The sequence below is a fragment of the Chenopodium quinoa genome, unplaced genomic scaffold (assembly GCF_001683475.1).
Source record: "Chenopodium quinoa cultivar QQ74 unplaced genomic scaffold, ASM168347v1, whole genome shotgun sequence".
Lineage (NCBI taxonomy): Eukaryota > Viridiplantae > Streptophyta > Magnoliopsida > Caryophyllales > Amaranthaceae > Chenopodium > Chenopodium quinoa.
This window is the reverse complement of record NW_018742987.1, coordinates 735,370-748,499: the sequence shown is the minus strand read 5'-3', so window position 1 is coordinate 748,499 and position 13,130 is coordinate 735,370. Positions and strand designations below refer to the sequence as shown.

Genomic DNA, 13,130 nt, shown 5'->3' with positions numbered 1-13,130 from the left:
ATGTAATGCAGCAAACTCCAACAATTGCAGGTTTTCATCCGATCACCCGATCTCCAATTCCCAATTCGTGCCCTAACCCTAAATCCCAATCAAACATGGGCTGATCTCAAAAAATCTCTTCCATTCTCCAATTCATCATCAACATCATCATCTTCTTCCTCTGAGCTCAGATTCTTGTCTGTCAATGGCAAAAAGCTCGACGAATCCTCCACCATTAGCTCTTCCGGCATCGCCGCAAACTCCACCATTAATCTCCACTTTAAGCTCCTTGGCGGCGGCGGAGATGGCGGCTCAACTTGCGCAGAATCAAGAGATTGCTACTTGAAGATGTACGCCGAGAAGAAGCCGGAAAAAGTGGACCCTAACGAGAAGCGGCTTTCGAAGTGGACAACTTGCGCGCTTTCCTTCGAGCCATTGAAGCCGCCGTGTGTTATCGACCGCCTCGGTAACGTATTCAACAAGGAAGCTCTTGTTCAGGGGTTGCTAGCTAAGAGTTTGCCGAAACCCTTTTCGTTGTATATTAAGGGTTTGAAGGATTTGATTCCAATTCAATTGTCTTCTGTTGAAGGTGATAAAGTAGAAGGATCACGTTTTCAGTGCCCAATTTCTGGGTTTGAATTCAATGGGAATTACAGATTTTATGCTTTGAGTAAGTGTGGTCATGTTATTAGTGCAAAGGCACTCAAAGAGATTAAATCTTCTGTTTGTATTGTATGTCATGAGGAATTCGAGGTAGACGATAAGATTGTTATTAATGGGACTGATGAGGAGGTTGATGTTCTTAGGAAGAAGATGATTGAGATGAAGGATAAGGAGAGGGAGAAGAAGGCGGCGAGTAAGGTTAAGAAGTCAAAATCGAAACAATTAAACTCGGTTGATGTTTCCGGGGGAGGTGATGAGGGTGTTAATGTTGTAACTAGTGATGATGTTCGATTGAGTGGGAAGAAGCATGGGATTGATGTTGTTAATTCGAAGGCCGAGGTCAATGCCAAGCTTCCTAATGCTGTTGCTGGTGCTGCTGCTACTAAAAATGGTTCAGCTAAGAGATTCAAGGCTGTTGATATTGCACCCCCTAATGCTGATAAGAAAGTTTATGCTTCTCTTTTTACCTCTTCTAGGAAATCTGATTTTAAGGAAACCTATTCTTGCAGATCACTTCCTTTAGGTCGAAACTGTTTGTTTGCTTATTAATGTGAGTTTTGTTTTCTTGTTTTTACATGGCTGTCAATTCGCTTGTTTCGTTACCATGTTGGTTATGTTGAAGCATTGGCATCTTTGTGTTTCGAAACCATATACATTGTTATATGTATGATCTATGTATACAAGTATTAACTTTCTTGTACTATTTGTTTTCCTGTGTTCCTGATCCTCCTGCTTTAAGTAGATTTTTGAAGTAGTATACGTTCTTGTTTGAAATAGGGTGGTGGTAATTATTCTGTGCTTTAATATTTAGTAGAATGAGCTGAATTAACTCACCAAAGTCCAAAGGATTGTTCTTTTGGATGTAAATCGCACTGTATAGAGCTTAAGAACAAGGATTTCTGTGATGAGAAAGGTGGGAAGCAAGTAGTAACGGCAGTAGGTATAACTGTATAATGGTATAGTTAAAGGAGCACATGGATGGCATGAAGCAGAAGAAATAAAGAGAAAGTTGGGTGTATCTTTTGTTGGTAGAGTAAGTTAATGCTTTGAAATAAGCTTGTTTTAGGGGTTTGTCGATTTATTCTCGTCATCTTTAGATTGAAGCACTTGCTTATATTGTTGTATGGTTGATCAAAGTGCGTACATTCTTTGTTGATTGGACAGTGTGTTGAGGTTCTGCCTTGTTGTTGGGTATGTAGATTCTTTTGAAGTTTCTGCTTTTATGTCACCACAATCCTTGCTTGCTTGGTAGGAGGCCAAGGCTAAGTAGCTTCTTATATTGCAAGCGGCTTTCCTGCTAATCTGCTATGATTCCTGGGAAAGGATGGCTTTTTATTCTGCACATATTAGGCCTATAATCTTCCAATTTCGTCTGACCCATATCTCAACTGCCCTTCTTTTAAAGTCTATGTCTTAACATTTATCATATTTAAGCTTGCTCATATACTATGTTAGTGCTGGGGAATTTTATCCTTTTTACTTTTCCCAATCTTTTCTGTTTGATTTTTCATAATTGCATCTCAAGCCCCCATATTTGGTATATCCAATTTGCTATCTTTACTCTTCAGTACTAATGTCATCTCAAGTCCATTTTTGTCAGGTTCCATACATGGATTTTCTTGCATTGTATGATCTGTTTATTCGTGTAAATTGTGATTAAGCTGGAATTTGTGTATCCCGTCTTGTTTGTTTGGTTGCCTTAGACATTTATTTACCATGGGTTGTACTTCTCCTGACAGTCATATATTGGAGCATTCTCACGGTTATCACATTGGCAGGCATTTTCACCAAAGTCAACTGATAATTGTGAATCGCGTATGCCAACAATAATTGTCAGAATATGTCTTGAGATCATACTTATAGAAGATTTGTAGATTTCCCTGTGTTAGAAGATTATGTTTTGCAGGGGGCTATTTATCTGTTTGTGAGATGGGTTAGCTATGTCACTGTATGAGGTGATGCAGCTGTCGATTCATTCCTCCTTGTAATTGGCATTGTTGCATCAGTAACTATTTGTCAAACCATTGAAGAAGCATCCTGCTTTGCACCAGTGGATGCCTTGAGAATCTGCTTAGGGTTATAAACATGCTGGGGTTAGTAATATAGATGGACCAAACACAGGTGCCAACTCTAAAAGTACATACTCCGAACTCTGTTGGACCTGTGTTAGACTAGTACAATTTTGGTTTATATTGATGAATTGTATAGTTCTCACTGTCAAGTTACCATTTCTGAGCTACAAGGGGTATTCTGAGTATCCGAATTCTGCAGTATCGTCCGTTGCATAGCCAAGTATCACAACAATCAAAAATATTTGAAAATAGGCTCTTTTGCTTGATATTTGTGAGATACATTCATGGATTACCCCTATGGGGAGTGTTATGACCAATTACGCCTTTCATTACCCTTAATGTATATAGCAAGAACTTGGGCATTGTTGTGAGAAAATGCGTCTTGCATAGCTCTTGATGTATAGCAAGAACATTTCTTTACCCTTATGTTACTTAGTTGTAGTTTAAAACCTCCAAAATTTCTCAAAAAACGTGGATATTAGCCTTTAATTTTGGATTTTTTATGACTTTTTTTTCACCCAAAAATAAAAATTGCCGAAATGATTACCATGGTTTCTAATACCCATTGGAAGTCCAATTGGCTCGGTGGAACCATCCGATAAGTCTTTAAACGACCAATTTAATGGGTTACAACTTGCATCGACTTCATTAACTCAAGCTTGCCACGAACATTTATGACAACCTATAATGATCATATATGGAACCAAACGGCATTATATGACCCTGAGATGTATCCCCTAAAATCTCAATGTTTTTCGACACCGGGTACCAAACCATTCAAAATTTCTCAAAAACCGTGGATATTAGCCTTCAATTTTGGAATTTTTGACTTTTTTTTTGCCCGGATATAAAAATTGCAGAAATGTTTACCATACTTCCAAATATCCACCGGGAGTCCAGTTGGGTGGGTGTAACCATCCAATTTGCCTTTACATGACCAATTTACCGGTTTACAACTTACACCGATTTCATTAATTCAAGTCCACGATGAATATTTATGACAACAAATAATGATCATAGATGGTTCCAAACGACATTATATGACTCCGAGATGTATTCTCAAGAATTTAAAGACTTTTCAACACCAGCCCAAAGACTCCAAAAATTCTCAAAAAGCGTGGATATAGTCTTCAATTTTTAAAATTTTTGACTTTTTTTTTGCAGGGAAATAAAATTGTCGAAATGTTTACCAAGGTCCCTAATATCCTTCGTGAGTCCAATTAGGTGGGTGGAACCAACCAATTTGCCTTTAAACGACCAATTTACCGGTTCACAACTTGCACCACTCAAGCCTATCACGAACATTTATGACAACACTTAATGATCATTTATGATTCCAACAACATTATATGACCCCGAAATATATCCCTAAGAATTTCAAGACTTTTCGACACCGTGCCCCGAAACCTCCAAAATTTTGGACTTTTTTTCGGTAGGAAATAAAAATTGCCGGGTGTCCTAATAACCTCCGGGTGTCCAATTGGGATGGTGGTACCATCCAATCAATTTGCCTTTAAACGTCCAATTTAATTACCGGTTTACAACCTGTACGGATTTATTAACTCAAGCTTACTACGAACATTTATGACAACATATAATGATAATATATGGTTCCAAACGGAATTATATGACCCGAGATGTATTCCATAAAATATTAATATTGTTCTATACCGGGCCCGAAACCTTCAAAATTTCTCTAAAAATGTAGATATTAGCCTTAAATTTTGAATTTTTTTGATTTTTTAACGCGCGAAAATAAAAATTATTGAATGTTTACCATTGTCCCTAATACCCTTCAAGAATCCAAATGAGTAGGTGGAACCATCCAATTTGCCTTTAAACGACCAATTTACCAGTTCACAACTTGCACCGATTAAATTAACTCAAACTTACCACGAACATTTATGTAAACAAATAATGATCATATATAGTTCCAAACAGCGTTATATGACCCCGAGATGTATCCCCTAAAATTTAAAGACTTTTCGACACCAGGCCCTGAAACCTCCAAAATTTCTCAAAAAGTGTGGATATTAGTCTTCAATTTTGGAATTTTTTGACTTTTTTTCGCTAAGAAATAAAAATTGACGAAATATTTACCATGTCCCCTAATACCCTTCGAGAGTCCAATTGGGTTGGTGGTACCAACCAATTTTCCTTTTAAACGACCAATTTAATTATCGGTTTACAACTTGCACATATTTCAATATTTCAAGCCTACTACGAACATTTATGACAACATATAATGATCATATTTTGTTCCAAACGACATTATATGACCCCGAGATGTATCCTCTATAATATTAATACTTTTCTATACCGGGCCCCGAAACCTTCAAAATTTCTCAAAAAACGTGGATATTAGCCTTCAATTTTGAATTTTTTTTTATTTTTTAACGCCCAGAAACAAAAATTGCCGAAATGTTTACCATGGTCCCTAATACTCTTCTGAAGTCCAAATGGGTGGGTGGAACCATCCAATTTGCCTTTAAACGACCAATTTACCGGTTTACAATTTGTACCGATTTCATTAACTCAAGCCTATCACAAACATTTATGACAACAAATAATGATCATATATGGTTTCAAACGGCGTTATATGACCCCGAGATATATCCCCTAAAATTTTAAGACTTTTCGACACCGGGCCTGAAACCTCCAAAATTTATCAAAAAGCGTGGAAATTAGTCTTAATTTTGGAATTTTTTGACTTTTTTTCGCAAGGAAATAAAATTGCCGAAATATTTATCATGGCCCATGATACCCTCCAGGAGTCCAATTGGGGTTGGTGGTACCATCCCATTTGCCTTTAAACGACCAATTTAATTACCGGTTTACAACTTGCACGAATTTTATTAACTCAAGCCTACTACGAATATTTATGACAACATATAATGATCATATATGGTTACAAACGGAATTATATGACTCCGAGATGTATCCCCTAAAATATTTATACTTTCCTATACCGTGCTCCGAAACCTTAAAAATTTCTCTAAAAGCGTGGATATTAGCCTTCAATTTTGAAATGTTTTGATTTTTTAACCCCCAGAAATAATAATTACCGAAATATTTACCATGGTCCTTAATACCTTTTGGGATTCCAAATGAGTTGGTTGAACCATCCAATTTGCCTTTAAACGACCAATTTACCGGTTTACAACTTGCACCGATTTCATAAACTCAAGCTTATCACGAACATTTATGACAACATATAATGATTAAATATGGTTCCAAAGGCATTATATGACCCCGTGATGTATCCCTTAAAATTTCAAAACTTTTTGACACCGAGCCTCGAAACCTCCAAAATTTCTCAAAAAACGTTGATATTAGTTTTCAATTTTGGAACTTTTTGACTTTTATTTTCGCTCGAAAATAAAAATTGTCGAAATATTTACCGTGATCCCTAATCCCTTCCGGGAGTCCAATTGGGTTGGTGGTACCATCCAATTTGCTTTTAAACGGACAATTTAATTACCGGTTTACAACTTGCACGGATTTCATTAACAAACTCAAGTCTACTACGGACATTTATGACAATATAGAATGATCATATATGGTTGCAAACGACATTATATGACCCCGAGATGTATTCCCTAAAATATTAATACTTTTTATACCGGGCCCGAAACCTTCAAAATTTATTAAAAAGCGTGGATATTAGCCTTCAATTTTGAATTTTTTTTATTTTTAACGCCCGGAAATAAAAATTACTGAAATGTTTACTATGGTCCCTAGTACCGTTCGGGAGTCCAAATTGGTGGGTGGAACCATCCAATTTGTCTCTAAACGACCAGTTTACCGGTTTACAATTTGCATCGATTTCATTAACTCAAGCCTACCACAAACATTTAAAGACAACAAATAATGATCATAAATGGTTCCAAATAGCATTATATGACCCCGAGATGTATCCCTTAAAGTTTCAACACTTCAACACCGGGCCTTGAAATCTCCAAAATTTCTCAAAAAGCGTGGATCTTCAATTTTGGAATTTTTTGACTTTTTTGCCTGGAAATAAAAATTGCCGAAATATTTACCATGGACCTTAATCCCCACTGGGAGTCCAATTTGGTTGGAGGAAACATCTAATTTGCCTTTAAACGGCCAATTTAATTATCGGTTTAAAAATTGCACGGATTTCATTAACTCAAGCCTACTACGAAGATTTATGACAACATTTAATGATCATATATGGTTTCAAACGTAATTATATTACCTCGTGATGTATCCCTAAAAATATTAATACTTTCTACACCGAGCCGCAAAACCTCCAAAATTTCTCAAAAAGCGTGGATACTAGCCTTCAATTTTGATTTTTTTTTTTATTTTTAACACCGAGAAATAAAAATTGTTGAAATGTTTACCATGGTCCCTAATACCCTTCGGGATTCCAAATGGATGGGTGGAACCATCCAATTTGCCTTTAAACGACCAATTTACCGGTTTACAAATTGCACCGATTTCATTAGCTCAAGCCTACCACTAACATTTATGACTTTAAATAATGATCATATATGGTTCAAAATATCATTAAATGACCCCGAGATTTATCACCCAGAATTTCAAGACTTTTCGACACCGGACCCGAGTACTCCAAAATTTCTGAAAAAACGTGGATATTAGCCTTCAATTTGAAAATTTTGACTTTTATTCGCCCGAAAATAAAAATAGCCGTAATGTTTACCATGGTCCCTAATATCATCTGCCCATCTGGGTGTCTCATTGGGTGGGTGGAACCATCCAATTTGCCTTTAAGCGACCAATTTAGCGGTTAACAATTTGCACCGATTTCATCAACTCAAGTCTACCACGAACATTTATGACATCAAATAATGATCATATATGTTTCCAAACAACATTATATAACCCCGAGATGTATCCCATAAAATTTCAAGACGTTTCGACACCTAGCCCCGAAACATTCAAAATTTCTCAAAAAGCGTGGATATTAGTTTTCAATTTTGGAATTTTTTGAATTTTTTAGCCCAGAAATTAAAATTTCCGAAATATTTAGTATGGTCCCTAATACCCTCCTGGAGTCCAATTGGGTTGGTGGAACACTCCAATTTGCCTTTAAACGGCCAATTTAATTACCGATTTACAAATTGCACGGATTTCATTAACTCAAATCTACTACGAACATTTAAGACAACATATAATGATCATATATGGTTCCAAATGGAATTATATGACCCCGAGATGTATCCTCTAAAATATTTATACTTTTCAACAACGGGTTCCGAAACCTCCAAAATTTCTCAAAAAGCTTGGATATTAGCCTTCAATTTTTTGATTTTTTAACGCCCGGAAATAAAAATTGCCGAAATGTTTACCATAGTCCCTAATACCCTTTGGGAGTCCAGATAGGTAGGTGGAACCATCTAATTTGCCTTGAAACAACCAATTTAACGGTTTACTACTTGCATCGATTTCATTAACTCAAGCCTACCACAACATTTATGACAACAAATAATGATCATGTATGGTTCCAAACGGCATTATATGGCCTGAGATGTATCCCCTAAAATTTCAAGACTTTTCGACACCGGGCCACGAAACCTCCAAAATTTCTCAAAAAGCGTGGATATTAGTGTTTAATTTTGGATTTTTTTGACTTTTATTCGCTTGTAAATAAAAATTGCCGAAATATTTACCATGGTCCCTAATACCATCCGGGAGTCCAATTGGGTTGATGGTACCATACAATTTGGTTTTAAACGACCAATTTACCGGTTTACAACTTGCACGGATTATATTAACTCAAGCCTACTACAAACATTTATGACAACATATAATGATCATAAATGGTTCCAAACGGCATTATATGACCCCGAGATGTATCCCCTAAAATATTGATACTTTTCTATACCGCGGCCCGAAACCTTCAAAATTTCTAAAAAAAGCGTGGATAGTAGCCTTCAATTTTGAATTTTTTTGATTTTTTAACGCCCGTAAATAAAAATTACCGAAATGTTTACCGTGGTCTCTATTACCCTTCGGAAGTCCTAATGGGTGGGTGGAACAATCCAATTTGCCTTTAAACGACCAATTTACCAGTTTACACTTGCACAGATTTCATTAACTCAAGCCTACTACAAACATTTATTGCAACAAAAAAATGATCATATATGGTTCCAAACGACATTAAAGGACCCCGAGATTTATCCCCTATAATTTCAAAACTTTTCGACTCCTGGCCCCGAATCCTCCAAAATTTCTCAAAAAGCATGGATATTAGCCTTCAATTTTGAAATTTTTTCCTTATTTTGGTCAGAAATAAAAATTGCCGTAATGTTTACCATGGTCCTTAATACCGTCCGGGAGTCCCATTTGGTGGGTGGAACTATCCAATTTTCCTTTAAACGACCAATTACCGATTTACATCTTGCACCGATTTAAAAAAACTCAAGCCATCCAGGAACATTTATGATAACAAATAATGATTATATATGGTTCCAAACAACATTATATGAATCCGAAATGTATGCCTTAAAAATTCAAGACTTTTCGACAGTGGGCCCCAAAAGCTACAAAATTTCTCGAAAAGCGTGGATATTAGTCTTCAATTTTTGACTTTTTGACTTTTTTTCGTTCGGAAATAAAAATTGCAAAAATATTTACCACGGTCCCTAATACCCTCAGGGGGTCCAATTGGGTTGGTGGAAACATCCAATTTGCCTTTAAAAGACCAATTTAATTACTGGTTTACAACTTGCACGAATTTCATCAACTCAAGCCTACTACGAAGATTTATGACAACATTTAATGATCATATATGGTTTCAAATGGCATTATATGACCCCGAGATGTATCCCCTAAAATATTAATACTTTTCGACACCGGGCCCGAAACCTCCAAAATTTCTCAAAAAAGCGTGGATATATTAGCCTTCAATTTTGATTTTTTTAATTTTTTTTTTTAACGTCCGGAAATAAAAATTGTCGAAATGTTTACCATGGTCCCTAATAACCTTCGGGAGTCTAAAATGGGTGGGTGGAACCATCCAATTTGCGTTTAAATGACCAATTTACCGGTTTACAAATTACACCGATTTCATTAACTCAAGCCTACCACGAACATTTATGACAACAAATAATGATCATATATGGTTCCAAACAGTATGAAATGACCCCGAGATGTATCACCCAAAATTTCAAGACTTTCGACACCGGCCCCGAATCCTCCAAAATTTCTCAAAAAGCGTGGATATTAGCCTTTAATTTTGAAATTTTTGACTTTTTTCGCCCGAAATAAAAATTACTGTAATGTTAACCATGGTCCCTAATACTGTCCAGGTGTCCCATTGAGTAGGTGGAACCATTCAATTTGCCTTTAAATGAACAATTTAGCGGTTTACAATTTGCACCGATTTCATCAACTCAAGTCTACCACGAACATTTATGACTACAAATAATGATCATATATGGTTCCAAATAGTATTATATGACCCCTAGATGTATTCCCTAAAATTTCAAGACTTTTCGACACCGAGCCCTGAAACGTCTAAAATTTCTCAAAAAGCGTGGATATTAGTTTTCAGTTTTGGATTTTTTTGACTTTTTTTCCCCCGGAAATTAAAATTGCCGAAATATTTAGTATGGTACCTAATACCCTCCTGGAGTCCAATTTGGTTGGTGGAACCATCTAATTTGCCTTTAAATGACCAATTTAATTATCAGTTTACAATTTGCACGTATTTCATTAACTCATGCCTACTACGAACATTTATGACAACATATAATGATCATATATGGTTCCAAACGACATTATATGACCCTGAGATGTATCCCCTAAAATATTAATATTTTTCTACACCGGGCTCCGAAACCTCCAAAATTTCTCAAAAAGCATGGATATTAGCCTTCAATTTTAATTTTTTTTTTATTTTCTAACGCCCGTAAATAAAAGTTGCAGAAATGTTTACCATGGTCCCTAGTACCCTTCAGGAGTCCGATTGGGTGGGTGGAACCATCCAAATTGCCTTTAAACGACCAATTTACCGGTTTACAACTTGCATCGATTTCATTAATTCAAGCCTACCACGAACATTTATGACAACAAATAATGATCATATATAGTTCCAAATGAAATTATATGACCCCGAGATATATCCCATAGAATTTCATGACTTTTCGACACTGAGCTCCAAAACCTCCAAAATTTCTCAAAATGCTTGGGTATTATCCTTCAATTTTGAAATTTTTTGATGTTTTTCCCCTGGAAATAAAAATTTCCGAAATGTTTACCATGGTCTAATACCCTCCGGGAGTCCAATTGGGTGTGTGGAACCATTCAATTTTCTTTTAAACGGCCAATTTACCGGTTTATAACTTGCGTCGATTTACCGGTTTACAACGGCCAATTTAATTAACTTGCACCGAACTCGACTTGAACCGAAATTGAACCAATCCATTTTAACCCGTCAAAACCCGAATCTGAACCGAAGTGTTACTAACCTGACCTGAATTCAACCTGATCCGTTTCTTATCGGACCCGAATTTAACCAAACCTGTTACAAACCCAATTCGAAATCAACTCGACTTGTTATTGGCCTGACCCAAATTCAACCCAACTTGTTATTGGCTCGACCCTAATTTTACCGTACCTATTACTTACCCAACCTTAAAATTCAACTCGATTTGTTACTAACCCGACTCGAAATTAACACGACTTGTTATTAACCCGACCTAAAATCAATTCAAATTTTTCCTGACCCGATTTCAAATCACCTTAAATGCAATTTAGACCACCTTATTATTGTTGATCAAATCATTTTGTCTTGGGAGACCAAGTCGGTCCAGGCAAGCTAAAGAAAGGAGCATCATCCTCAAATTTAAGAGTTAAATATAGTACGAAGTATATATATTTTTGTTGTATGGTTAAAGGTGATAATTATCTTCTTAAATTATAGACTATAGTTCCCTAGTATATTGTCATATATATTATAGTCAAAGGAAATAATTAGCTTGATAAAAATGATGATTATTTATTTATAGTTAGTGAACCCGAATATGACCTGACTTGGAAATGACCCGACCTAATTGTAACCTGTAAATTATTGACTTGAACAAAACCCGACTTGAACCGAGAATGACCGGACTTGAAAATGACCCAACCTGATTATAACCCGCAAATTATTGACTTGAACCGAATCTGACTTCAACCCGTGAATGACCCGACCTGATTATAATCCACAAATTATTTACTTGAACAGAACCCGACTCAATCCCGAGAATGACCCGACCTAATTCTAACCCGCAAATTATTGACTTGAACCGAACCCGACTCAAACCCGAGAATTACCCTAACCCGTTTTAAACCGTGAAAACCCAAATTAAACCCGACCTATTGTTCATCCGACCCGAATGTTACCCGACCTGTTATTAACCCGACCTGAACCCGATAAGAAGTATGACCCTACTTGACCCAACTTAAGCATGACCCAACTCAAACCCGACCCGCATAGGTTATGGAATTAATCTGAATTGACCCGACCCGAGTTGACCCTACCCACTCTTATCCGACTCAAACCCGACCCGTTTACTCGAATTCACAGCTCTAGTTGTAGGGATGCAATTACTGTCAACAAAATACGGCCTTGTTGCAAACTCTAGTACTATCAGATTGAGAGATTAGTAGTCAACCTAAAATATGCAAGATTGCAAGTATCACTTCTACTCTGTTAAATACTCTTCTAAATTTAGTATCATACTCGACTTTGATTCTTAGATTGGTTTTTTGATTCAGTAAACTATGTTAATCGTTGGATGACAATTTGGGTTTCACTTATACTTGTCCTATTTTCCATTTGATCTTTAAATTTCGGGGAAATCAATTTAAGGTTCAGAGGTTACTGTTCCCATTCTAATTGGAAAAGAGAAATACATCCTATTGGACTTGTAAGTTTTTGTTTTTGTTCTTTTTTTTTTTTGGACAAAGATCACTAACAAAACAAACAATAACAACCATAAGTCGGCTACAAAAAGCCCCGTGGAAGCTTATAGCCAATACAAGTGGCGTGTACAAAAACTGGTAAATTGTATGCTTAAAGGCAAATTGGATGGTTTCACCCATCCAATTGGACTCCCGGAGGGTATTAGGGTCTATAGGTAGCTTCTCGGCAATTTTTGTTTCCGGGCAAAAAAAAGTCAAAAATTGGCAAAATTAAAGGCATACACACATTTTGGCCAATTTCGGAGGTTTCGAGGCCCGGCGTCGAAAAGTCTCGAGATACTATGGGATACATCCCAGGGTCATATAATGTCGTTTGGAACCATATATGATCATTATATGTTGCCATAAATGTCCTTGGTAGCCTCGAGTTTATGAAATCGGTGGAAGTTGTAAATGGGTAAATTGACAGTTTGAAGGTATATTGAACTTGTAAGTTGTAATAGATTAAAAATCTTT

General features: G+C 36.4%; 1 pseudogene; it reads left to right on the top strand.

Moving 5' to 3' along the window:
* On the top strand, window positions 1-1,345 carry LOC110729575 (annotated as a pseudogene).
* The last annotated feature ends 11,785 nt before the right edge of the window (window positions 1,346-13,130 follow it).